At 52.1% G+C, this 26,679-nt stretch overlaps 1 pseudogene; it reads left to right on the forward strand.

Moving 5' to 3' along the window:
- The first annotated feature begins 1,742 nt into the window (after positions 1-1,742).
- LOC112870264 (small ribosomal subunit protein eS1-like) lies at positions 1,743-2,759 on the forward strand (annotated as a pseudogene).
- The last annotated feature ends 23,920 nt before the right edge of the window (positions 2,760-26,679 follow it).

Genomic DNA, 26,679 nt, shown 5'->3' on the forward strand with positions numbered 1-26,679 from the left:
GGAGAAACCATTTCAAAACGTGAAATAGACACAACGGAAGTAGAATAAAAGAAATCGATTTTGGAAGTGAGATGTGTGGGGGCCTCTGATCTAGCACGAGCCTTTGCGGTGCAGATGGGGAAACTGAGCCCTGGAGGGTAGATCTTAATTGCACAGAGTCACCACGGTTATCTGGCCACATTCTAGGCTTCTAGGAAGCTTGAGACTTGCTGACAAGCACGAGTAATTGATTGATAATAAAAGCAGTCACCCATGGCCTGAGACCGAGTTTACAACCCTGATGCTAATGGACCCCAGAGAGGCAGAGGGTGCTGGTAACCACTTTCCCCTCATCTCCTAGGGCTAATGGCTTTATGGAGGTCATAAACTACTGAGTATTCCAATGATGAGAGTGACCTCCCTTGGCCAAATGACCCACCCTACCTTGATTGACATGCAGCCTGGCATTCCTTAGATGGGTAAGAACCAGCCTTTCTCTGGGCCGATGGCCTGAACCACCAGGCTCCACTGGGAATTTCCCAGATGTCTTAAAGGGTTGTCAGCCTTTGCTTGCCCATCCTGACTCAAGGCAGGAATAGTTCAGACCAGCAGCTTCTACAGCACATACACAGCTTAGTCCAAACTCAGTTCTTGGATAATTATCCCATCTCTACACAGAACGGCTTAGAAGACATAGGGAGCATCATTAGCCCCTTCCAGTTCTGAGGCTATCATTCATTCACTCAATCACTCACTCAGCTCATTTTAGTAAATGTGTTGGCCAGCCTCCCGGATGGTCCCCAATGACCCCTGCTGTCTAGACTCAATGCCCTTGCAGAAGACCCTCCCACACTGAAAGGGGCTTACCTAGGTCGCCAAGAAAATGTTGTAGAGATAACAGAGTGTGACTTTTGAGGCTAGTTCATAAAAGATACTTCAGCTTCCACCTTGCCCCATCCTTTGGATCACCTGTCTGGGGGAGGCCAGCCACCATGTGGCGAGAACACCCAAGCAGCCTTGTAGGAAATCCACATCACAAGGAATTGAGGCCTCTGCCTGCCAGAAGCAAGCATGACTTCAGCCATGTGCGGGAAACGCCTCGGAAATGGAGCCTCCAGCCCCAGCCAAGCCTTCGGATGAGACCGCAATCTCATGAGAGTCCCTGAGCCGGACCCGCCCAGCCACTTCCAGATTTCTGACCCACAGAAACTGAGATCACAAACGTGTATTGCTTTCAACTGCTGAATTTGGGGGTAATTAGTTCCACGCCTACTAATGACTGATACAACAAATGTCCGTTGTATGCCAGGCCCTGAAATAAGGACTAGGGTGCAAAAGTGGACAAAGCAAATATAGCCTCTGCCCTCCCGGAGCTTATAGTCCAGAAGCAAATTTTACAAAGAGGGTGCAGTTCGCCTGTCAGGATCGAGACTGGATAGAAATTGGGATCCGAGACCAGTGCAGTCAAAATATAATTTTCTCTAGGAAGGAAAATTAAAGCAATGACTTTCACTTTATTGTTCTCTGTTGTTTGATTGCCTTTTCACAAACACATGCTGCTTTTAAAGTAATTTCTATCAGGGCGTCTTCTCATAAATACTTCTCGTGAGCATTTAATTGATACACATTTGTTGAAAGTCTTCTTGGCAGTATTTATCCAAAACTATCATAAAAATGTGCATACCCTTTGGCTCAGCCATTCCACTTAAATTAATTTATTATAAAGAAATATGCACAGCCCTTGTGGCTCCCCCAGCAGCACCATGGTGGTTGGCAAGAACAAGTACCTTACGAAAGGCAGCAAGAAAGGAGCAAAGAAGAAAGTGGTGGATCCATTTTTTTCTTTTTTGGTTTATTTATTTTTGAGAGAGAGAGAGAGAGAGAGAGTGAGCATGATTGGGGGACGGGCAGAGAGAGAGGAAGACACAGAATCTGAAGCAGGTTCCAGGCTCCGAGCTGTCAGCACAGAGCCCGACAAGGGGCTCGAACTTGTGAACCACGAGATCATGACCCAAGCCGAAGTCGGTCGCTCAACCGACTGAACCACTCAGGCGCCCCTGATCCATTTTCTAAGAAATTGGTGCGATGTGAAAACACCGGCTATGTTCAATGTAAGAAATATTAGAAAAACACTAGACACGAGAACTCAAAGAACCAAAATCGCACCTGATGGCCTCAAGGGTCATGTTTTTGAGGTGAGCCTTGCTGATCTGCAGAATGATGAAGTCGTATTTAGAAAACCCAAGTGAATTATTGAGGAGGGTCAGGGCAAAAGCTGCCTGACTAATTTCCATGGCATCGATCTTACCCGTGACAAAAAGCGCTCTCTGGTCAAAACACGGCAGACCATGACTGAAGCTCATGTCGATGTCAAGACTACCGATGGGTATTTGCTTTGTCCGTTTTGTGTTGGTTTTACTACAAAACTCAACAATCAGATTGGGAAGCCCTCTTATGCTCAGCACCAATGGGTCCACCAGATTCAGGAAAAGATGATGGATACCATGACCCAAGAGGTGCAAATGAGTTGGAAGAAGCAGTCAATAATTTGATTCCAGACGGCATCGAAAAGACACGGAAAAGTCTTGCCAGCCTATTTATCCACTCCATGATGTCTTTGTTAGAAAAGTAAAAATGCTCAAGAAGGCCAAGTTTGAAGAAGGACAGCTCACGGAACTGCGCTGTGAAGGGAGCAGTTCTGAAAAGCTGCTGGGGATGAGACCGGTGCTAACGTTGAACGAGCTCATGGTTTTGAGCCACCAATCCAAGAATCTGTTTAAAATTCAGACATCACATTTGTGATGGCTTTAAAAAATATGCAGAAATATACGAAAGGACAGACATGAAAAGATGCCCACTGCACTGCTATTCAAGAGTGCAAAAACTTGGAAATGGCTTAAATGTCAGCAGTAGCAGGTGGGTTAAATTACTATTTCATTACGGGCCATCCATCTATTGGAATCTTATGTAACAATCAAAAATGATGATGTAGCTCTACCCTTATTTTCCAGACAGGCCATACAACGGAATATATTGTACAACTCCATTTTAATAAAAAGCATATATATTTATGCATAAAATTATTGGAAGGCTAAACCACAACATATTAATGATGTTATGTCTAGGTAGAGGGATTATACGTATATATATTTTTTGTTTCTTTTGGCTTGCCTGCGTTCTTTCATTTTCATTTTAGAAACATGGATTTCTACAGGAATATATAGAGGTACAAATATATTTTTGTCAAGGTCTTTTGAATACTCATTAATTACGCTCCCTTTCACCGTTCTTAGGCTGTTTGTCTTTCGCCAGCCCGCCGGGACAGACCAGCCCCCCCGAGCACTGACCGGCCTGTCTTCTCTCCCCTTGACCAACTAACAAGTGGGGACTGGAGATACCCCCTGGGTCCCAGACTCAAATAGAGAATATGACTCAAGTGTTCTCAGTATACCCCTCGAGCTGCTTCCTGACGGCCCCTCTGCTCTCTTCAGGGAAGATCCACTCTCCAGAAAGTCATTGGCCCGTTCACCATCTCTGGCAAGCAACTCCTGTCTCTGGCTCCAAGAACAGAGTGAATCAAGGACACTGATTTATCGCCCACCAAGGGCCCGCACAGAGAGCAAGCCAGTGATGTTCCCCATTCGGGGTGGCCCTTGAAGGATTTGTGGCTCCAGCAGAGAAGCTTTTAAAAGGCCATAAAGCGAGTTAAGTGATCAGGAATTTCATCCTACTGAAATGAAAGTAGGTGGGGAAGAGGCTATACCTTCAAACTTGGCCAAGGTCTACCTCACAGAAAGAGGAGTGAGACAGGCAAGCTGGTGTTCTGCTGCTAACCTCAAGCAAGAGATGTCCACCTGGACCGTTTCCAACTCTGAAGTTCACCAACCTGGCCCCGGCTCTGGCTAAGTTGGCTCCCATGACTGGTATGCCCTCAACCCACATCTCAGTGGCTATTCTCACCCTCCCCTTCACCCCCTTTCAACGGATTCATTCACCCATTTGCCAACAAGAAGTCCGCAGAAACACACTGCATGTTTGGGCTTCATTCTGAACACCAGGAGGACTTCAGTTATTCCTTCTAGAGGACTGAGTGCCTCCTACAGGATGCGGATGTGGCTTGCCCTGGACCAAGCACCCGGTGTGCAGCCATGAGCAAGATCCCCTGGTCCTAGAGTTGTAGAGTTCACCTTTGAGGCAGGTCAGAGATGCTAAACCAGTAAATAAATCGGGAAGACAATTTCTGATGGTGGTAAGCGGGAAGAAATAGGCTCGTAAGTTGGTGAATACGTGAGACTTTGGTCCAAAGTCAGGGAAGACCTTTCTGGAGAGTGACATTTGAGCCAAGACCTAAATAAAGCTAGAAGCTCATAGACCAGGGGAATCTTTTCACCCACCCAGCTCAGGGGCAGACCCATGCTGGTCCCATTCAGCCTCACCCACACAGAGTACGTGGGGGGCTCTCTGATCCTCTGGACCACCACACATCACGGTGATGCTCAGGGCCCCCATCGTCCATCTTACAGGTGCGTGAGATAATGAACGGAAGGGGAGGTTGTTCCGAGGGGAAAAACACACCAGGACCCAGCAAAGTCTCGGGTAGTCTCACGTCCTGTAGACTGGCCGCAGCACTCTGGCTGTGGTTGAAATGAGGTCCCGGCTGGACAACACCAGGAAGGACAGCCGGTGTAGTTCCCAGGACTCACTGGAGCAGGGCTGGACGATTTCGTGCCGCTCAGATCCCACCTGGTTCGTGGATGTACCTTCAGGAAGGGGCTGATCCAGGCCCTGGCGTCTGTTTAGCCTCTCAGCCTGGACCTCTCCCTTAGGCCCCCTTCCCTCTTTCTGTCCTCAAGTTTTCTCCATCTTTTCCGTCCCTCTCAGCCTGGGCGTTGTTTTCTAACTTGGGATACGAACGCTCATTCTGATTCGTAATCAAGACCAAATACACTGTCTATGACCTGAGCTCCCCACTAAAGGTGGCAGGAGTTTGAATTTGAAAAGCCAGGATGAGACTCTGTATTCTTTCATTTTCTGCCGTCTCAACTTCTCTCTGAAGCAATAGGTACCAAGGACCTTGCTCAAATGGGGGTAGGGCGTGCCCAGATGGCGGAGCAGGAATAATCTGAAGCCCGACACCACACACCAAAGTTAATTTATTTAGGGGCGCCTGGGTGGCTCAGTCGGTTAAGCGTCCGACTTCGGCTCAGGTCATGATCTCGCGGTCCGTGGGTTCGAGCCCCACGTCGGGCTCTGCGCTCACAGCTCAGAGCCCGGAGCCTGCTTCACATTCTGTGCCTCCCTCTCTCTCTGCCCCTCTCCCACTCCCTCTCTCTCTCTCTCTCAAAAAACAAATGAATAAAGTTTACAGGGGAGATTGGGTGGCTCAGTGGGTTAAGCCAACGACTCTTGATTTCACCTCAGGTCATGATCTCATGGTTCCTGAGTTCGGGCCCCACATCAGCCCCTGCACTGAGAGTGTGGAGCCTGCTTGGGATTCTCTGTCTCTGTCTCTCTCTTTCTCTGCCCCTCCCCTGTTCTCTCACACACACACTCTGTCTCTCTGTCTCTCTCTCTCTCTCTCAAAGTAAATAGATAAATGTAAAAAACTTAAAAAAATATTACCCCATCACAAATAGAGAGCATCTACCAGAGGCACAGAGCTCAGAACTAGAAACACAGCAGGCATGGGGACGAGGCTCTCATTAGGCTGGGGAAAAAGAAATGGGGAAAAGGCTCTCATTAGGCTGGGGGAGCAGAATGGCCTCCAGCGACAGTCTCGGTCAACAGAAGGGGCCCTCCGGAGCAGAGATCGCTGGCCCAACATGGCCAGGCCCTAGCACCTGTCTGAAGCCAAGGCGGGTCTTGAAGGCCCCGCGGGGAGGCTGTGTGGGTGAGGGCACCGCCCACCTCTTTGGTCACCTCGGTGACTCTCTCGGGGCAAATAAATGGTCCTAAAGGGATGAGAGGAGCACCAAGCCGCCTGGCTCTTAAGGCTCACAGAGCATCCCGGGCCAGAAAATCTAGGTAGGGGCCAGAAGGCACTCTGAGAGTCAGGGAAGGGTACAGCGTGGGGGTCAAGTGCACAGGACCTGGGGCGGGGCCCCCCCCCGGTTTCTGAGCAGCTGAGGGCGGAGGGGATGGGTCGCTTCAGCTTCACTTTCAGCAGATCGGGGATAATAATAGGACCGACCCTATAGCTTTATTGGAAGGACTATAGAGAAGTTAGCGTTTTAGAAAGCACTCAGAGAACGCCTGGCCGGGAAACACTATTAGGTAAGTGTTAGTTAAGTGTCCTGGTAAAAAATCAGGAGAAAGAGCGCTCCGGGCAGGAGGCACAGGCTGGGTAAGGGCCCGGAGGACAGGATCAGAATAGCACACAACGTAACCCACATCAATGGGCTGAAGCCAGCCAAACGGCTGGTTAATCAAATTCAACTCAAGCGGAATTTAATTTATTTTTCAGGCACGGCTTTTAAGGGAAATCACATTCTCCGGTCTTGCCAAACAGCCCACCAAGATGGGCTGTGTGATTTTTTTTTTTTTTTTTTTCCTCTAAAATCCACCCGAATCTTACCCAGATGAACTCGGAGCTGCAAACCAACGGATGTCACCCTCCCCGCCGCCCGCTGTCGCCAAAGCGGCGATTCCTTCCCAAACGACACTTTCTTCCCAAACGACAGATGTTGACACGCGTTCTCGCCGCCCCCACCCCAGCCCCGTAAGAAAGCTCGGGTGCCCTCCCGCAATGCCCCCCTCCTCGCCCAGGACTCCGAGCCTCTTGCTTACCCGGCCACGGCTACAGGGGCTGCGGACCCCACCCGCTCCTTCCTGCCCGCCCCCGCCCCCGCCCCCGCCCAGCCAACCCATGTGCAATCAGTTGCCCCATTTCTACTCCTTATCGGACATGGAAATATTTCCCTCGCGTCTTTGTGGCGTTTTTCTGCGTCTGTGAGTCGGACGAGGCTTAACTCTTATAGCTCCAGAGCACCGCCGGCTGTCTGAACTCCCGGACCCAAACCACCGGGTTCAGGATCATCAAATCGCAAGAGGGGAAGGGAGGGGGACCTTAGAGGGAGGGGTGGGTCAAGGGGACGCGTAAAGTCCCAATAACTCGCGCCGGGGAGAATTTAGCCGCTGCCTTCTGTAGCTTTAAAAAGGGGTCGTTGAGGCAGCCTCCCTTCCATTTGGTGAACCTTGAACCTGTCCTTGTAAGATAACAGTGATAATAAGCAGCAGGCTTTGGGTGCTTGGGCTGGACACATTTAACCCTTCCAGCAACCCACCGAAATAGACGTTCTCATTATCACCCCCTTCGGCAAACGAGGCCCAGAGAGGTAAAGTAACTCTCCCGAGGCCACACAGCCATGAAGTGAGAGCAGACCCTTCTTTCTTTCTTTCTTTCTTTTTTTTATTGTTTATTTTTGAGGGAGACAGAGTGCGAGCAGGGGAGGAGCAGAGAGAGAGAGGGAGACACAGAATCCGAAGCAGGCACTGGGCTCCGAGCTGTCGGCACAGAGCCCGACGCGGGGCTCGAGCCCATGAACCGCGAGATCATGACCTGAGCCGAAGTCGGACGCTTAACCGGCTAAGCCCCCCCCCCCCCAGGCGCCCCGAGAGCGGACCTTGCTGACCACAGGTGATCCTCCACACTCTAAGCCAACAGCGGAACATACACCAATGTGCCCCTGTGGCCTGGGACGGTCTCTTCGCCCCAACCTACCAAAGTTCACAGACGCTACCTGAGGTGGGAGAGCAGAGAGGGTGAGTCACTTAGCCAAGGGCACACAGCTAGCAAGCGAGAGGTAAGTGAGCCGAATTCTTCAGCACGTCCGCTTATTCCCACGTTCTTCTTTAAGGAGATGGGAGCTGAAGCCTGGTTATCCCCGAAGGAGAGAGGATGACATTCTGCAGCTCAGAGGCTTCATTGCGGACGCAGGCAGAGCCAGCCTGGAATCCTGATGTCGCCATCTACACGCCGTGTGACCGGGGACCAGCGGCCTCAACTCTCTGAGCTTCAAGTTCCTCCGCTGTAAAATGGGGGGGCTGGGGGGGGGGGTCCCAATAAGATCCAGCTTACAGGATCGTGGTGGGGGTGGCCGAAGGCTGCAAAGGCTTCAGTAAATACGAACTGCCAATATACTGGCATTAACAGCCGGGGCTGGGTTGAACTCTCAAGGCGTCCAACAGGATATGCGCGGTGCACAAGGATGGGGAGTCCACCGGGCCCAGGGCCGGTGGGGGTTCAAAGAAGAATCTCAGTTCTCAAGGAGACTCGTGCAGGAAACGGGACTCCGCGTGTGGCAAGGTCGGTGGCGGTTCCAGGGCTGCGATGGGCCGCGTGAGGCTTTCTCGTCACGGGTAGCAGATGCGCGACGCCTATTCTGTCTCTCTCACGGGGTCATGAGCGGCTCCAGGCCAGGGTTATGAGCCCAGAGCACCTTCGCGGCACGCTGTCAGTTCGTCCCGGAATCTATCCGCTGTTCATCTACGTCTCTGCATTTCTGTCACCTGAGCCAGGCCCTTCTCTTGCCTGGTCGACGACCACAGGCTTCCCAGAAGCCCCCGGGGACCCCCTATGATCCGGAATGATGTTGAACGTACAAGTCACCTTCTTTCGCTCCTTACCTTAGATTCCCCCAGTGGCTTGCCCTTGCATTAAGAATAAAATCTGGGTGAGGCGCCTGGGTGGCGCAGTCGGTTAAGCGTCCGACTTCAGCCAGGTCACGATCTCGCGGTCCGTGAGTTCGAGCCCCGCGTCAGGCTCTGGGCTGACGGCTCAGAGCCTGGAGCCTGTTTCCGATTCTGTGTCTCCCTCTCTCTCTGCCCCTCCCCCGTTCATGCTCTGTCTCTCTCTGTCCCAAAAATAAAAAAAAAAAAAAAAAAAAAAAACGTTGAAAAAAGAATAAAATCTGGGGGCGCCTGGGTGGCTCCGTCAGTTACGTGTCTGACTCTTGACCGCAGCTCAGGTCGTGATCTCACGGCGCGTGGGTTCGAGTCTCACATCAGGCTCTGTGCTGACTGGGTGGAGGGGGCTTGGGATTCTCTCTCTCTCTCTCTACCCCTCTCCCTCTCTCGCTTTCCCTCTTTCTCTCTCTCTCTCAAAATAAATAAGCAAACTTAAAGAATTTTAAAAGAATAAAATCTATATACTCTGGCCACCGGGACCCCTGCGATCCAGCCCTGTCCACCGCTCCGACATCGTCTCCTACCCTCTCCATTGTATTCACTTTGCTCCGATCCACTGCCCTTCTTGCTATTAGCCCAAACGCACCAGTTTCATTCCTGCCTCAGGGCCTTTGCACGTGCTGTTTCCTCTGCCTAGGACAGCCATCCCCAGATCTATCCATGAATGGTCCTTCTCATCATTTACATCTTAGCTCAAATGCTGGCTCCTCAGGGAAGCCTTCTGTGATGACCATTTCTTTTTTTTATGTCTATTTATTTTTGAGAGAGAGAGAGAGAGAGAGAGAGAGAGAGAGACAGAGCATGAACAGGGGGTGGGGCAGAGAGAGAGAGAGAGAGAGAGAGGGAGAGAGAGAGACACAGAATCCGAAGCAGGCTCCAGGCCCTGAGCTGTCAGCACAGAGCCCGACATGGGGCTCGAACCCACAGACCTGAGCCAAAGTCAGATGCTTAACTGACTGAGCCACCCAGGCGCCCCTATTTTATTTTATTTGAGAGAGAGAGAGAGAGAGAGAGAGAGAGAGAATCTCAAGCAGGCTCCATGCTGAGCATGGCTGGATGCGGGGCTGGATCCCACGACCCTGAGATCATGACCTGAGCCACAATCCCGAGCTGGATGCTCAACGGACTGAGCCACTCAGGCGCCCCTGGGAAATATATTTTTATGCTGATTTGCCATGTATCCAGCTGAAGATGCTTTGACTATCGTGAAATGGAGGAATTAAATAATTAAGACTCTCCACAAGTAGCAATAAATTTTAAAATAATAATAATAATAATAACTAACATTCATTGAGTGTTCAGTCCTGTCCTTACAACACTCCCCTTGTGATGGAACCCATTGTCATCCCCGGTCGACAGGAAAGGGAACTGAGGCTCAGAAAAACACGGGCGACTCACCCACAGTTGCACGGCCGGAAAGTGGTCAAAGCAAAACCGGCCTGATTTGGTAAAGAAGCTGGATGGAACGTCATCACCCCCTAAGCACGGGAGAGCCATCGAAGATTTAGAGCGAGGGAAAAACCTGGGAATAACCGTCCCAGGGCTAAGGGCCGTGCGTACATTTTCTCATTTCAACCTCGGTGCTATTAATCTCCCACTCTGGCGGCGTCTGTTTTGTTTCCTGCTGTGTTTCCAGCGCCCAGAACGCTGTCTAGAACCTGCAGCTGCTTCCAGAGACATTTGCTGATTGTGGAAAAATTGCATGTGCTATTAAGTTACTTCGCGTGTCATGAGGGTGTCATTGTAGACTGTCTCCCTCACTAGACGGCAGATTCCATTTAGGGATTGCATCGAGGACGGGGCACGAGTCATACCCATGCTGATAGCACACCTGCCGTTGTAGCTCAGCGCTTGGAACATAGTAAGTGCTCACTAAACGCCTGTTGAATGAATGAGCGATCACCTCGTCTCAGAGAGCAGTGAGGCCGAGTACAACCTCTTTAAAATACTGTCAGGGACTAATCCTTTTCTCAAGCTGGAAACAAAGTAAAAAAAATAAAAATGCAGAATTCAGCTGCCGATGATTCACAAAGCTTCTGACTGCCGGGCTCCTGTTCAGAACTGTTCAGAACTGACGGAACACCACCGGCCGGGGAGGCTGCATAGATCGTGAGGTTTCTTGGGTACCAAACGATGTTGTGTGGATTCTGAAACCAAACAAATCTGTTTTGATGAGGTGGGTGCGACTGAATCTCAACGGCACGAATTAAAAGCCTCTAGGACATTGGGGCATCTGGGTGGCTCAGTTGTTTAAGCGTCCGACTTCAGCTCAGGTCACCATCTCACGGTTGGTAAGTTCGAGCCCCGCGTTGGGCTCTGTGCTGACAGCTCGGAGCCTGGAGCCTGCTTCGGATTCTGTGTCTCCCTCCCTCTCTACCCCTCTCCCGCTTGCACTCTGTCTCTCTCTTTCTCGCTCAAAAATAAATAAACATTAAAAAATTTAAAAAAAAAAAAACCCTACGGAACACGAACCGGCTTTGGAATGGAAGGCTCTGCACCGGGCAATATAAAGTTTTCAAGTAGATTTCGTGACTCAGTCAAGCTGGGACATGACGACTCCGTGATGAGAATACTAGAAACCAGCCGAGTGACCACCAGCATCGATGGTCCGCTACTCACACCTCCATCCTGTAATTCTTCCAGATACAAAAAATAATTATGGGCAATAAAATACCTCCCCCCCCCCCCCGGAAACTCCATGTTCCTGCCTGTGCATCCTTCTCTACTTTCCCGCCAAATAAACAAAAAAAAAGACTGGAGAATCTTTATTGGATAAACAGGATTCCTTTTGCACCTGCTGCCCCCACCAGACTTGCATTCTTACATTTCTTTCCTTGAATCCAAGCAAGCCTTTCTAGCCCCGAACTCTTAGCATCCCCTGTTCCTTCGGCCACCAATGCTTTTCCCTCCCGGTTTGCACGAAACCTGAGACTTCTTCAGGTCTCCGCCCAAATGCCACTTCACCCCTGGAGGACTTCCCTCCACCCTCTCCCTGCCCGATTCCGATGTTTTCCACCTTGGCATTCGCCAGGATTTACAATGATACACTTCTCCTTTTCACTTGCTTAATACCTCACTCTCTCGCTCACACGTAAGCTCCTTGGGGAGGCAGCTTGCGTGTTTTATTCATTCCTGTAGACCCTTCTGCCTCACCCACTCACTCTCCACTTAGAAGCCCAGACTCCGCCAGCCAGAGAGGCTGGGATTCAGAGGCTCCCGTGGACGACACAGAGACCCAGGCGGTGCCAATGGAGCCAAGAGCCATCCATCACTCTCCCACCCGCGACAGCTGGAGAGATTAATAATCCTGGTTGGCCTGAAACTAACAGGTAGACCCCGTCTGGCTCAAGCTCTCCCTCTGCCTACGAACTCCCGTGGTGGCACGGAGGGCAAATCCCGTCTATGCCCAACACCGGAAATGGATCAGGCATGGGCCTGAGTGCCCCGCCAACCTTGCCTTGAATTCTTCCTTAAATCTCTTTTTCTCTAACGCTCCATACCCATTTGTTCCTTCACCTTCCAACCTTCACCCGTTCTCTGCCTGAGGGATCCGACCTAAAACATATCTCCTCAAAACCTCGGTGGCCTCCAGCTCGCTCAGAGTGACAATCCAGCAGTCTAACACGGACGTCATTCGAAGGGAAATCGAGGCGCTCCTAGCTGAAGAAGAAGGTAGAAGCTCAAGTCCATGGTACATTCAGGGTACTCTGGGTTTACGGTTCCATCCCGGATGCCCTTATTGCTACATTAAGTAAGGGAACTGCTATGGACTGAATAGCACCCCCACCCCAACCAAATTGCCCTGTTCTCTAACCCGAGCTCCTTTCCCCGATGTTTGCAGTTTGGGTGGGACTGTCAGTCACGGTGCCCTGGGCTTTCCCGTCAACTCGTGGCCTCAGGACCCGGGCCACGGGAGCCCCTCTCTCCCAAAGACTGAACCACGAGTGTAGGAAAACCTCAGGCATACCGTCGGTTCCGTTCCGGGCCACCGGAATAAAGCAGGTATCACAATAAAGTGGGTCAAGTGAACGTTTCTGTTTCCCAGTGCCTATCGGAGTCATGTTTCTACCGTCGCCTAATTAAGTGTGCGATAGGGTCGTGCCTAAAAAACACCAGGGGCACAGCTGTAATCAAAAAATGCTTTCTGGCTGAAAAACGTTGAGCGTCATCCGAGCCTTCAGCGAGTGGTAATCACCAATCGCCGATCACCACACCGACAATAATAAGGAAAAACGTTGAAACTGTGGCAAGAATTATCAAAATGCGACACAGAGACACGAAGTGAGCAAATGCTGTTGGAAAAACGGTGCCATAGGCTCGCTGGATGCAAGGTCACCGTAAGCCCTTAATTTGTGACAATCACAGTGTCTGCAAAACTCAATAAAGCAAATGTATGCCCGGGGCACCTGGGTGGCTCAGTCGGTTGAGTGTCTGACTCTTGATTTCGGCTCAGGTCACAATCCAGTGGTTCATGACATCTAGTCCCCAATCAGGCTCTGCACTGACAGTGCAGAGCCTGCTTGGGATTCTCTGTCTCCCTCTCTCTCTGCCCCTCCTCTGCTCTCTCTCTCTCTCTCAAAATACATTTTTAAAAAAATTGAAAATCATTAAAAAAAAAAAAAAAAAAACAAGGTTATGCCTGCGACACAAGACGTGGAGGGAAAGCAGTTGGAACCGGTTCATCTCGAAAGCTGTATCCTAAGGAGGCTGCCTTATTAGTTCTTGTTATCTAGATATTGGAAACTTTCTGCTTTCTATTTGTTCTTGGTCTGTTGTTCAGTGTTTTTCTTCCAAATCCCTGGAATAACCCGTGTCTTTGTGATACATCGTTTATGTATTGACTGACGGAACGAGTTATTGACTGACGCAACGATCCCTAAGTACCTGTTCATTTGAGCTCATTCAAGCTGCTTCTTCAGACCCTAAACATTTGTTGGTCAGTCTCTAGTCTGACCACCCAGCCAGGTAGTCCGAGAGAAAGGGTTCAACATAGGTCATTAGTTACAAAGATGTTGGAGGAGCTTCAAGGGCAAACAGGCATGGGACACGGCTCAGAGATCAGCAAAAGTGGGAAGCCGGGAGAGACCAAGGGAGGAGGTGATGTCACCAGAGTCCAGTAGCCGGGGCTACCCCCCTTGAAGGGACAACGAAAAAGCTAGAGCCATTTAGGAAATAGAGCCACCTCCCGGAGAGGCCCCTCAAGTCAGAGAGAGCGTGGAGTATGGGAGGATGACCTCAGCATCTCCCATCACTGTATCCGCGATCCCCCAGTGGAGGCTCCCATTGGCTAATCCTAGCCAGACGCAAAGGACACTGGGAATTACAGTTTGCAGCAGTCAGCCATCTGCCATCACAAGCGACTGGCGCCAAAGGGATGAGTGGTCCCTCTGCACGATCTGTCCCCCTTAACGCCCTTGTTGGTTTCCAACATGGCGTCCGAGGGGGCAAACTCAGTGGAGGAGGAAAAACAGACACGCCCTGCCATTGTACCGCCCAGCACATCCTGCCTTCCACCAGGGACTCACCATGTGGCTCTTTTTACAGTCTTCGGCCCAGGCCGACGGCCTGACCACCGCTCCCCTCCTTCCGCTCTCAGAAAGTCCACCAGGCCTGCTGGTAACCAAAGGCCTGGCTTTGGCCGGGACCCGGATAGCGGGCACAGACTCCACTCCACTCAGACTCCGGGCAGCGTCGGGGCGGCAGACTCCAAGGCCAGTTCCTGTCTAGCGTCTGATGAATTCTCTAACAGTTACTTCTACCCTCAGAATTAAAACATAATGTTTGTGCAGCCCTGCCCGTTAGCGTGCTTGCCCGGTGACGGAGCCCCCCCCTCCGCCCCTCTGCCGCGGGCCTGCCTTTCCCGGGCTCCAGCCAGAGCTCTTGCTAACATGCTCTCTGAAAGTCATTTCTGGACCTGAAATGAGGAAGTGGGGCCAAAGCTCACTTTGTGGAAAGATTTTATTTCCATCTGAGTCCACTTCAAGGCACGGCCAGGGATTAGTTTTGTTAGCTTTTTACCTCCAAAAAAAAAAAAAAAAAAATCGCGGGGCCTTCTCAAAGCAGATTTATGGAATTGCCCGGCAATTACATTTCAAACTATGGAGACCAGGAGCCCTGTCTTTGGGGATGACTCCAAATTGGCTGGCACCGCTGAATATAGGCTAAATGGAAAATATTCAGCAAGCCTGGCTTGGGGCATTCTATTCCGAGGCAGATCCGCGGGACCTGGTGCAGAACCCCGGGGGCCCAGCTTCTTCCCCGGACGTCGACGGAAGCCGTTCAACCTCAGGTGGTGAGAAGGTACGAGACAGAGAAGGAAAGTGAAAATCGAGGGCTTTCCCCCCGGTTACGTTCCTGAGACCAGCGGCTCCCAAACTGGAAGGTACATTCTAGTCCCCTCAGCGCCCTGTTAAAAGGCAGATCCTGCCTCAGCGGGTGCGGGTCCGAGGTGAGCTGTGACATTCATTCCCTGTCTCTCACAAGCCCTACGTGGATCCCGGAAGCACACTTTGAATAATAGAAGGACCTAGACTTTGTGGGATACAAAGTGGGGCGCCTAGAATCATCCTTCGGGATTTGGGACAACACATCAGAACGTCTCTCAATACTCGTTGTGGGGGCGCTTGGGTGGCTCGGTCGGTTGAGCCTCCAACAGACAGACGGGAACGCATAATCGCAAAAGTCCGCAGACGTCTGACCAAGTCCACGAAGAGCGTACTTCTCCCGACTTCCAGAGAGAGTCTTCATAATACCCAAACGCCTTCTCCAAGCGTCTCCTGGGACCCAAAGCCGCTTTTATACGACCGGGACCCACCCCTGGAGCACCTATTCCGTGACAGACACCGTGCTATCACCCTGTCCGGCAAAGAGCGTGACGCCCATCTTACAGGTGAGGAAACTGAGGCACAGAGGGGGCAGGTAACCCAGCTGGGTGCCCTCATCTCGCCGCCATTCGAGCAATTCGGATGCAAACCGTCTGAACGGAGATTCACACGGGCCAAACGCGAGCTGAGGGAAGGCGCCGGGGTTCCGGAACCGGCCAAGGCTGAGCAGGGTGGGGGGCGGGTCCGAGATCCTGAAACGTGGTGTCTGAGCACCTTACCCGCTTCCCTCCGTCATCCCAGTTAACCGGCTGGTGGGATCCGTCCTTCCCACGCCCGCAGCCGCCTCGCGGGGACCCGCCGGCAGCATTTACGAAGCAACGGTGCACGGAGACGTGTCGCTTCTGTTGCTGTCTCTAGGCCTCGGGGACGTGAACGCCATGTGGGGCCCGCGCTTAGGATTCCGAGTTCCTCTCTCGTCTGTCCTCTTTGAGAGATAACTTCCCCCTGCCCCTGAGAACGAGCCTTGTGGCAGACACTGGGACCCACTTTTCACGGGCACTATCTCAGTGACTTCCCACAGAAACCGCGAGAAGCTGCTATTACGACCTCCCCGCCCCCTCCCGCCCGTGAACTGACCAGGAAATTGAGGCTTTCACGGGCCAATGGCCTGCCAAGGGGAGCCAACGTCAGGGCCACAGTTGATTCTAGGCAGATCTGACTCAAAGCCCGGGTTTGGAAGCAACACATGGTCTGCTTGCCCTTGGTTTGGATTCTGAGCCCCCTCTTAGCCCCACCCCGTATTGTGCATGTTAACAGGTTCATTACTCTGACGCCCAGCCGGCTTTGAGGAAAGAGAAGGGACCTGCTACCCCTCAGCCCTGCCGACCCGGGACCCACGCAGGTGCCAGCCAAGGCCCCAGACGCGGCAGTTCCGGCGAAACACCCCGGGGGGACGTCTCCATTGGCCTCTCTGTCGGCAGAGCAGGTGTTCTGGCCTCCCTGGGCCCCCCGTGACATTTTCTTTGGAACCCGTCACATGTGAACTTCGGGGAGACTGGTGGAGCCGAGGCGCCTAAAGCTGGTGAGGTTATTTTTAAGTCGTAAGTCAAAAAGGGCCTCGAGCAGAAATGTCCTCACCTGCCGCAGAATCAAGCTCGGGCGTCTTCCCCCCGCCCAGGATGCCCGGGGAGGTTCTGGGGCCGCGCGCACACGGAGAGGCGTGCACGAGTGCGTGGGCGCGTGAGTGCGTGTGTGCCTGGATGAACGCATGTGGGTGTGTGAGTGTGAACCCGTGTGGGTGTGCGTACGAGAGTGTGTGAGAGTGTTTGTGCCTAAAGGTGTTTGTTGGCAGATCTGTAGTCCCACCTGGGGGTGAAAGAGAGGCCAGGCCCCCTCTGCACCTTTAGGAAACGCTGTTGGTCCCCTCTGCACCCTGGCCCGTGTGACACCCTCGCCTGGGAATGTCCTAAGGTGTATGAGCTAAGCATGACAACTGTGGTCGTGGTTACATTTACGTTCAAGCCAGAGACAAGACAGCGTCGCGTGGAGCATTCACACCAGGTCAGAGTTGGATACTCCGGGGTTCGAAGCCCAGCTATCCCACTCCCTCGCCCGTGTGGCCGCGGGTAAGTCACTTGCCCCCGGCACGTGGAACTAGGCGAAGGACGTATGCAGTCGCATGGCACTCCGCTGCACGTCAGAGACACATGGAATGAGCAAGACAGACATTTCTTACCTTCTCTCGTGGAAAAATGCTGGGGGGGAGGGGCCAGCGAGGGCGACCATGTCACGTGACCGCAGAGAGCACCATTCACAGCGGAGAGTGTGAGTGGCGCCCCCTGGAGCTGAGCAACCAGGGCTGAGAGGTGACCCCGTGATGTCGCCGGCACCGCAGGGGGCTCGTGTCTTTCTGCGCCACGGTCCTCACGGCTGGCTGTCCCCATGATCACAGGCGGCCGCTGGAGCCCCAGCCGTCCTGCCGGGGAAGGGGAAGGAAAGAAAGCAGGGCCAGAGCTCTCTGGTGCTCCACCTGCTGCTTAGATCTGTCTTCTTTAACATTCCTACCTGCACGGCGTCTTGCAGACTAATTTCTTTTTGACTCAGAAGAATCCTGCTTCCGGCCACACGGGGGACTTTCACCAAAGAGTAGAGAGAAAGTGGTTATTTTATTGGTTCTTCCTCGGTTAGGTACTGACTCGTGGGGTATGGGGCGCCGGGGTGGCTCGGTCGGTTGAGCGTCCGACTTCGGCTCAGGTCACGATCTCGCGGTTCGTGAGTTCGAGTCCCGCGTCGGGCTCTGGGCTGACGGCTCGGAGTCTGGAGCCCGCTTCGGATTCTGTGTCTCCCTCTCTCTCTGCCCCTCCCCTGCTCGTGCTCTGTCTCTTTCAAAAATAAACGTTAAAAAAAAGAGAAAGAGAGAGAGAGACAGAAGGCCCAGGTTCTCGTCTCCACTTTGACCCTAGTTGGCTAGGTGACCTTGGGCAACACACCGTTGATCCTCTGACTCCCACGACACCTTCCTTCCCCGCGCCCATCTAGCTCATGCCCGACTACTTCCAGGTCCTGGCACATGCCTGGAAAGTTTGGTTCCCCGACTGTCCACCCCCTTGGTGTGGCGGGGATGGGACAAAGAGAATGAAGCATTCTCCTTCTGCCTTCTCTGTCAGCACGCAGTGTGCTCGAAGGCTTGCAGCCAGTTAGCATCGGACAGGTTTGCATCTGCCTGCCGACGCCACCCTTATCAGCTGGGTCACCTTTGGCGAGTCTGTTCGATTCCTCTGAACCTCAGTTTCCTCCTCTGTCACGGGAGGCGAACAAAATTCTTGCCTTGTGGAGCTCTGGGAGAACGGAACGCGTAAAATGCCTAGTACACGACGAGAACGTGTGAAATGATAGCTCTGAGTGTTAGAGAGCATCTCCGCTCCCCACCAAGAGCACGTGTGGCTGCCAGATCCTCAGCCTGCGAACAGCCGTGAGGAAGAAGGTGCTCCCCTCGCTGGCTAACAGGATGCTGGAAAGTGTGAGCAGCTGCTGTAGCCGGTAGGCTCTGAGGCTTCTCAGATCCCATCAGACAAGGGATGGGGAGTAACCAATTCCTGAGCTGGAACATGAAGCCTGCGTGTCCCAAATGTCCCCAAATGCTTTAAACTACATAAAGGCGTGTCTATTACAGAAAAATTTCCAATGTTTAAAAAACTACGGGACTTGTCAGAGCCTTTAATATGCTAATGATATTTCTAAATCTTCCATGGGGGGGGGGGTATCACATACAGTGTGCCCGGATGCATTTGCCTAACAACCCCTCTTTCTAATAGTAACAATAAGAACAATGACAGTAATAGCAATACAACGTGTTAGGTCTTATGCCAAATGGTACATGTTGTGTAACAGTCAGCTAATATTGGGATAATGCTGCAGAATAAACAGCCCCCCCACCCAAATCTCCCCAGCATACACAAATAACATCCTTTCTCAGTCGTTGGCCTGTGATTCGCTCATATGCCTCTGCTTCTGGCTGTGGGTCGATTCGATGCTGCTCTATAGTGTCTAGAATTCTGGGACCCCGGTTAAAGCCTCATCAACCACCCAGGGATTGCTCTTCTCATGGTTCCGGAACGATATATAAGCACATTTAAAGTCTCCGATGGAATACGTGTTACATCTACTCCCATCCATTGGCCAAAGTAAGCCACGTGGCCAAGCCGACAGTCAATGGAACGGGCACGTATATCCCCGAGGCAGAAAGCCACAGCAAGGGTGGAGAAGAAAGGACTCCAAGCAAATAATACAGTTGCTAGCTACTGCCTCTGTGCCCTCCCTCATTTATTTCTCACGACAGCTGTGCGCAGTATTTATATCATTGGACAGGTTAAAAAAAAAAATCAAGATGAGCATCCATTGGACAAGGGGGAATAAAGACAAAAACTAAAGCTCAAAGGTTAAGCAAGTCGCTGGAGGTCATAGTCAGAGGTGGGACTTGAACTCTGTGAGTCCCGACCCCGGCTCTTAAACTTGGGGCTAGCTACGGAAGTCCCATTTGACCTCGATGTTCCTTCACCTCACGTTCCCCATGGTACCTTCTGACACGTTCACACATATGTATTTTCGACGCAGTGACATGTTTTATGACGCTTTGGCCCAGAAGCTCGCCTCTAAGCCCGCCGCATTTATGTAAATACTTATATTATAAATATTACATGAGCCCTGTTCTTAATTTACTGCAAAACCCAAGGTTGTCATCTTTAGAACTTGGTCTCCCGCGGGGAGAAAGCGCACTCGGCGATGAAACCAGGAAATGTGAATTTATGGATGCAGTAGATACCGCGGGGAGTTCACCCCTATGCTCCGAGCACGCATCCTTCCTATGCACCTTGATGGATTCCTGGTGCCAATGTTTGCAAGTGCACCTGAGAGGTGCCCTTGGCCTTAGCTCCCGGGGTAGACCAGCAGTCCTGGGGAGCTGGAGCCTCCCACGGTAGCCCTGGAGTCACGGGCAGTGACAGACCGGATTTGGATGATACAGACTCCAGCTTTTGTCCCCCAGTGGACAACCCCACAGCGTGTTCTGTATTGTCTCTCAGAGGTCCCCAGCGGGACTGAGCCTCAGTTTCCTCCAGCAGTAACCTGCTCACAAACACATTCTGTTTTTCCTTTTAATTTTTTAAAATGTTTCTTTATTTTTGAGAGACAGAGAGAGGGGGGCGGTGAGAGCAGGGGAGGAGCAGAGGGGAGAGGGGGACACAGAATCCGAAGCAGGCTCCAGGCTCCGAGCTGCCGGCCCAGAGCCCGACACGGGGCTCGAACCCACAAACCGTGAGATCCTGACCTGAGCTGAAGTCGGAGGCTCCACCGACCGGGCCACCCGGCCGCCCCCGTCACATTCTGTACGGGCTGCTCTCCTTCAAATTCCTCTGCACCCTTCCGGGTGCTTACTGGGACCACCTCCAGAAGCAGAACAAAACAAAAGTTACAGGCACCCAGATTCTCCTCTGTTTCTAGGGGAATCGCTACCTAAGACCATAGAATATTGGTAACAAAAAAAAATAGTTGGCATTCTTTACCTACTTGGTAACTACTTGCATTTTTTGACACATTTATTATGAAAGATGTTCCTCTTTTCAGGGAGGGATCACAGAGGCTCTGATACAGGCTATGGATGCTCCCAAGCGCAAAATGCACATTGACGTCCGGCGCACCTTCCAGAACTCTGTGGGCCCCAGGTGGATGCATTGGACACGGAGGCAGGGAGAGGGGAAGCCACGCGTGAGCCAACCTCCGGGCGGCAGAGCCCAGAGCCCCAGCTCTGCAGAAAGCCGGTGGGAACAAAAATGCTGAGCTCGTGCTCCTTTGGTCTCTGGCTTAGCTGAGTCTGGGAACATCATCCTTCAAAGCTCCAAAAACTAGACTAAGCAAAACCCAGGCAAGGACCCGCTGTCGGAAATCCCTCATTCTGTGACGGGGAGGGCACTCGTGATTGTTTAGGTTGCTTATCTGCTGGCCCCGTGTTCACCTCTTCCTCAGTCCCTGACGCCTTGCTTTCCACGGCGTCACCGGTCACTTCAAAGGCTTCTCCACCCTTCGAAGGGACCCGGGGTTGGGGGGTGAGGGGGGGCGCGGCAGGAGGTGGGAGCAAGCAGGGCTCCAGCCTCTGGCTCTTGGCAAGGAAGGAGGGCTGTTGCAGGGGCCAGAATTTCCCCAGCTAACAAGGATGAGCCCCTCACGCACCAGCCTCCAGGCCTCCCTTTCCTCGGCGTGGATCCCCGCACCCCACATCCGTTACCCTGGTTTGGCAGTTTGATAACAAGGGGGCGAACGGGCTTTGAGAGCAGCCGGCCAGGCTTGAACTGGAATCCAGGGCTTAGTAGAGCATGTCTCTACTTCGCTAGGCCTGACTTTGCCCATTTGTAAAGTGGAAAAAAAAAAAAAATCACTCTCTTTCCAACCAGGATGTTTTAAGGAGCAAATGGGAAAAGGGAAAATCAAGCGCCCATGAGCGCAGAGCACATAGTAGGGGCTGCACGACTGCAAACCTCTGGCTGCTCCTGTTACGAACGCGTAACCTTGGCCGATTTCCCTCGCTGACCTTGATCCCGTTTTTATGTCTTCCTCTCCTTTCTTTGCAAACCAGGGTAGGTAATTGATCCAGCTCCCTCCCAAATCCTTCCTCGCTTGGAATATTCTCCTGGGGTCTTCCCAGAGTGCTGCCACCCCCGGAATGATCCCCGTGGCCCCTACGTGAGGCAGTGAGATCTTTCTTTATGAAAAAGACAGCCCCGCACGAAACCAGTGGAAGCGTTTTAGATGCTCAGTTCACCCCGAACAATATTCTTCTATTGAGGCTGCATCGTAAATATCTTACTGGCTGATCCTCAGCTAGGAAATTGTCTCCAGAGCCGAGAGATTGCTTTCCGCCCCCGTATTTATGGGGAAGACTTTTAAAAATCCCACTCTTTGGGTCTGCAAAGCCCATTATTGACATGGCAGTTGGGCAGGTTTGCCCGGAGTCACCCTATCGTTCAATGCCTCAGTGTCCCCATCTGGAATTAGGGCATGACTGCTGTTACTAATTATGTGATACTGAATACTTCCTAAGACTCTAACCACCATCAGTCAAAATGCTGCGACTAACAACCCAACTGCTGATGTTCCAGGCACCACGCTGGGCGTTTTGCCTCGTTCCTGTCTCCCATAACCAACCCCATGAGATGTGGGTCATCATGCTTGTTCCCATTACTCAGCCGAGGAAACTGAGGTACAGACGGGTTCCATAACCCTAATCGAGGTTATAAGGTAGTAGGAGGCGGAGCCAGGATTGTTTTTCTTTTCAGTTTATTTCTTTACTTCTCTGAGAGAGATAGGGAGCGAGCAGGGGAGGGGCAGAGAGAGAGGGCGAGAGAATTCCCAAGCAGGCTCCACGCTGTCAAGCGCAGGGCCCGACGCGGGGCTCGGACTCACAAACGGTGAGATCGTGACCTGGGCTGAAACCCAGGGTCCGACGCTGAACCGACTGAGCCGCCCGGGCGCCCCTGAGCCAGGATCCGGACTCAAGAAGAATGTGAAACTTTGGATATGCACGGGGCGCCCGGGCGGCTCAGTCGGTGAAGCGGCCGACTTCGGCTCAGGTCACGATCTCACGGTCCGTGAGTTCGAGCCCCTCGTCGGGCTCTGTGCTGACGGCTCAGAGCCTGGAGCCTGCTTCACATTCTGTGTCTCCCTCTCTCTGACCCTCCCCCGTTCATGCTCTGTCTCTCTCTGTCTCAAAAATAAAAATAATTAAAAAAAAAAAGAAACTTTCATCACCCCCACAACCCACCCCTCAGAGCTGTTCCCAAATTGATAGAGAATCCAGTGAGAAACAACCCATCGAGCAAGATAGGCGCACGTGGGAGGGCCTGGGGTTTGTCTTTTCCTCCTATTATTTTTTTTGTAAGATCAGATTACCCTGGTGACTAGCAGCCCCCGCAACCCAAACAGGCGGTGACCGGGATTCAACGCGCGTTATCGTCGGCTCCACCCAACGGCTCATAATGCAGCGTCTGTGCCTTTCTGTGACCTTCCGATCCCTTGGAGCTCTGTGCCAGCTCATTCCCCTGTGAAAACAGAGGAGCCAAACCGGGTTTCAAGCAGCCGTCTTCATTATCTAGAGGCAAAGAAGAGCTTTTGGTAGCCCTCTTGGGACCTGGCCTGGGTTGGCCGTCCCTCTGTGAAAGACCCCGGGGTGAGCAACGGGGGAGTTAATTCTCCCCCCTGCCCCCTGCCCAGTGCATGGTGGGCTCCATCTTGGATCCAGTGTTGACGTGTCCCCAAGGCCCTCTGGAAAGCTCCAGGCTGGCCCCCGGAAGAACCAGCTGACAAAACCTCGGACATCCGGCTGGAAAGAGCTCCCCAGAGCCCCTGCTGGGTAGATCCAATCTCTTGGGCTCTTGGGCTGGTCAGTAAAGTCTTGGGCCCGGGAGCTGATGCCTTCATCGGTCTCTCCTGCAAGGAAGACATGGCAAATGGGTGGTCTTACAGCCAGAAGTCTCGAGACCACTAGACCTTGCCAGGGGTGCCTCTTCCCAACCATCGAATCTCAACCCAGTTGCGCCCTCCTCCGAGAAGCCTTCCCTGACCGCCGTGACCTAGAGTAGGCTCGGCCGCATCATCCAACTGAGTTCCTTCTCGCTAGCAGAAATTACCTTCTGCGTCAAGCTGTTGGATGGCCCCCTCGCGAGAATATAAGCCACAAGCGGGCAGGGTCTTTTTCTGCCTCATTTTGGTCTGCGTTTCCAGAATCTAGACCAACGCTTGGCTTGTAAACAAAATTTGTTGGATGAAGGAGCGAATTCCACAGAGGAATAACTGACCGAATGACAGATGGAGGATGAACCCCTGTTTCTGTTCCACGTTCGAGAATGTTCCACGTTCGAGGAGAGGGAGGCCTGGTGAAGACAAAGCCGAATAGACACGCCAGCAGTCCTGTGGGCTTCCAGAACTCTGCCTGCTTCCTGCCACCCACCCCTGGCCCCTTCCTCTTTGGCTGCTGGCCAGGCCCTTAGCCCCTGGCGAGAAGGTGCCCTGTGTCATTTGGCTTTTTATCCCCAAGGTCTCATAGGTCCGGGCTCCTCACGGGGAGAGAGCAGGCTGGGGCAACAGACCCTCTGGCTTTAAATTTGTTTTAGGTTTATTTATTTTGAGAGAGACAGAGACAGTGCGAGTGGCGGAGGGGCAGAGAGGGGTAGGGAGAGAGAATCCCAAGCAGGTTCCCCACTGTCAGCGCAGAGCCTGACGCGGGGCTCGAACTCACGAACCGTGAGGTCGTGACCTGAGCCGAAACCAAGTGTCAGACGCTCAACCATCAGAGTCACCCAGGTGCCCCGACTCTCTGGGTTTAAATCCCGCATCCTTGGGGCGCCTGGGTGGCTCGGTCGGTGAAGCATCCGACTTGTGTTCAGGTCGTGACCTCAGTTTGTGAGTTTGAGCCCCACATCGGGCTCTGTGCTGACAGCTCAGAGCCTGGAACCTGTTTCAGATTCTGTGTCTCCCTCTCTCTCTGCCCGTCCCCCGCTCATGCTCTGTCTCACTCTGTCCCTCCAAAGTAAATAAATGTGTAAAAAAAAAACTTTTTTAATTTTTAATATAAATTTAAAAAAACCTCGTCCTCATATGTGATTTCAGACAATTCACTTGTGTCCTCTGAACCTCAGCTTCCTCATCAGTAAACATGAATTATAACAGAACTTTCTTCATAGAACAGTGCGAGGATTAAACGAGACAGCTGTGCATAGTCTAGGCAGAGCCTGACAATTATAATACGAATTATTATTACCGCCAAACGTTTTAACATCTTAAATGTATTATCACTAAGTGTCTTAATATGTATAAAGATTATGCAAGTGTTTTAAATATATTATTTTGAAACGTTTGAACGTTCTAGATGTATTATTCTTACAGTTAAGTATTTTAATGCTTTCAAGATATTGTCATGGATGGCTTTCGTGTTTAAAATGTATGGCTGGGAACTTTCAATTTGAAACATACTGTTCTCAAAGATTTGCTGAATAAATACATCGTTCAGGGGCGCCTGGGTGGCGCAGTTGGTTAGGCGTCCGACTTCAGCCAGGTCACGATCTCGCGGTCTGTGGGTTCGAGCCCCGCGTCGGGCTCTGGGCTGATGGCTCAGAGCCTGGAGCCTGCTTCCGATTCTGTGTCTCCCTCTCTCTCTGCCCCTCCCCCGTTCATGCTCTGTCTCTCTCTGTCCCAAAAGTAAATAAACGTTGAAAAAAAAATTTTTTTTTTAAAAAATAAATACATCGTTCAAAATGGACGCTTTTCTCTCTCTCTGTCTCGTTCTCACCGCTCCCCATCTACCCCTGAAGACGGAGCACTTGAACTCTGGAACTTGGACTCCAGTGGCTCTATTTCTGTTTCTATTCTCAAACACGCGCCTTTCCTTGTAGACGGGTCTGCAGTGAGCATCCATACGACAGGGCAGCACCGAGAAGCCCTTTGAAGTCAGACAGACCGGGGTTCGAATCCTGACCCCCCCCCCCACCTGCCTCTCTAAGCCTCTGTTTGCAAAATGAGACCCGGCCAACCCAGCCCCCTCACAGGTCCATGAGGAGAGCTAAACGTGAGAGCGTATAGGAGGTTTATCAAGGAGGCATCTATTTCTTTGCCTGTTTTAAAAAGGAAAAATTCTTTATTTGGTAACTCTGTTTTTAATTCCAGTGTAACGGGCATACGGTGTGACATCAGTTTCAGGAAGGCAGCACATATTTCTTGAGCACCTACTATGTGCCAGGGACCAGGGACAGCTCAGTGAGCCGAGGAACAGAGTCTTGCCCTCGTGGGGCCTCTGCGCGGCCAGCTGTACCTTTTCCTGCCTGAGAACTTGACTCCATTCCCCCTGCAAGCCCTCTGCCTTCTCCCACGTGCTTCGACTCCCAGCGGCAGACATTTACAGAGCGTGCATGCGAAGCCGAGGGTGCCGGGCACATCCCCCGAGAAAGGCACAACCTGGGATGCTGAGTGGTTGAGAGTGGAGTCTGTGTTCCAGTGGATGCTGTGCTGGTATGTCCAGACTCCCCCTTAGGACAGAAGGCTACGTTCCCTCGCCTGCCGGGACGCGGCCGGCTGATGGCCCGTAGCTGCCAGCCTTGTCGGGACGGCCCCTGTCGCAACCCCCCTGGAATTCTCTCCTGGACCGTTCCAGAAGATGATTTTTGGATCACTCACTTCAGGGTTACCTCAGCCCTGCCCCACCCCCCCCCCAGGTGTCCTTATCACACTATATTTTCCTCTCTTGGTTTAGTTAAATGTCTCCCCCGCTGACCTATGAAGATCTACACGATGGAGCTTTCCGGAAGAATGTCCTTCAGACAGCAGAAACTGCCTATGAATGTATTCAGCCTCGTTCTCCGACTGGCTGAAAGAAGCTTGGCCAAGGCTTGCGAAATCGGCTACAGGAAGCATGACAGAGGTCGGAGGGGATTCCAGAACTCTCCTTGACAGGACTGGGCAGGGTTACCCGGTGGGTAATCAATGGTAACAATGGCTGATGTTTGTAAACACTTTCTCGCGCATGCTTTCTATCCGTCCTCAATATCATTACTGTCAGTAGTCATTGTTGGGCGTCTCGCTTGTGAGTTCATGCTGTGCACCAGCCCCCGAGGCTGGCAGTTGACCTACAGGATCACAGGGATCGCCTATG

This window comes from Puma concolor, chromosome D3 (assembly GCF_028749965.1).
Source record: "Puma concolor isolate L17-30 chromosome D3, mPumCon1.1.hap2, whole genome shotgun sequence".
In the NCBI taxonomy this organism is placed as follows: Eukaryota; Metazoa; Chordata; class Mammalia; order Carnivora; family Felidae; genus Puma; species Puma concolor.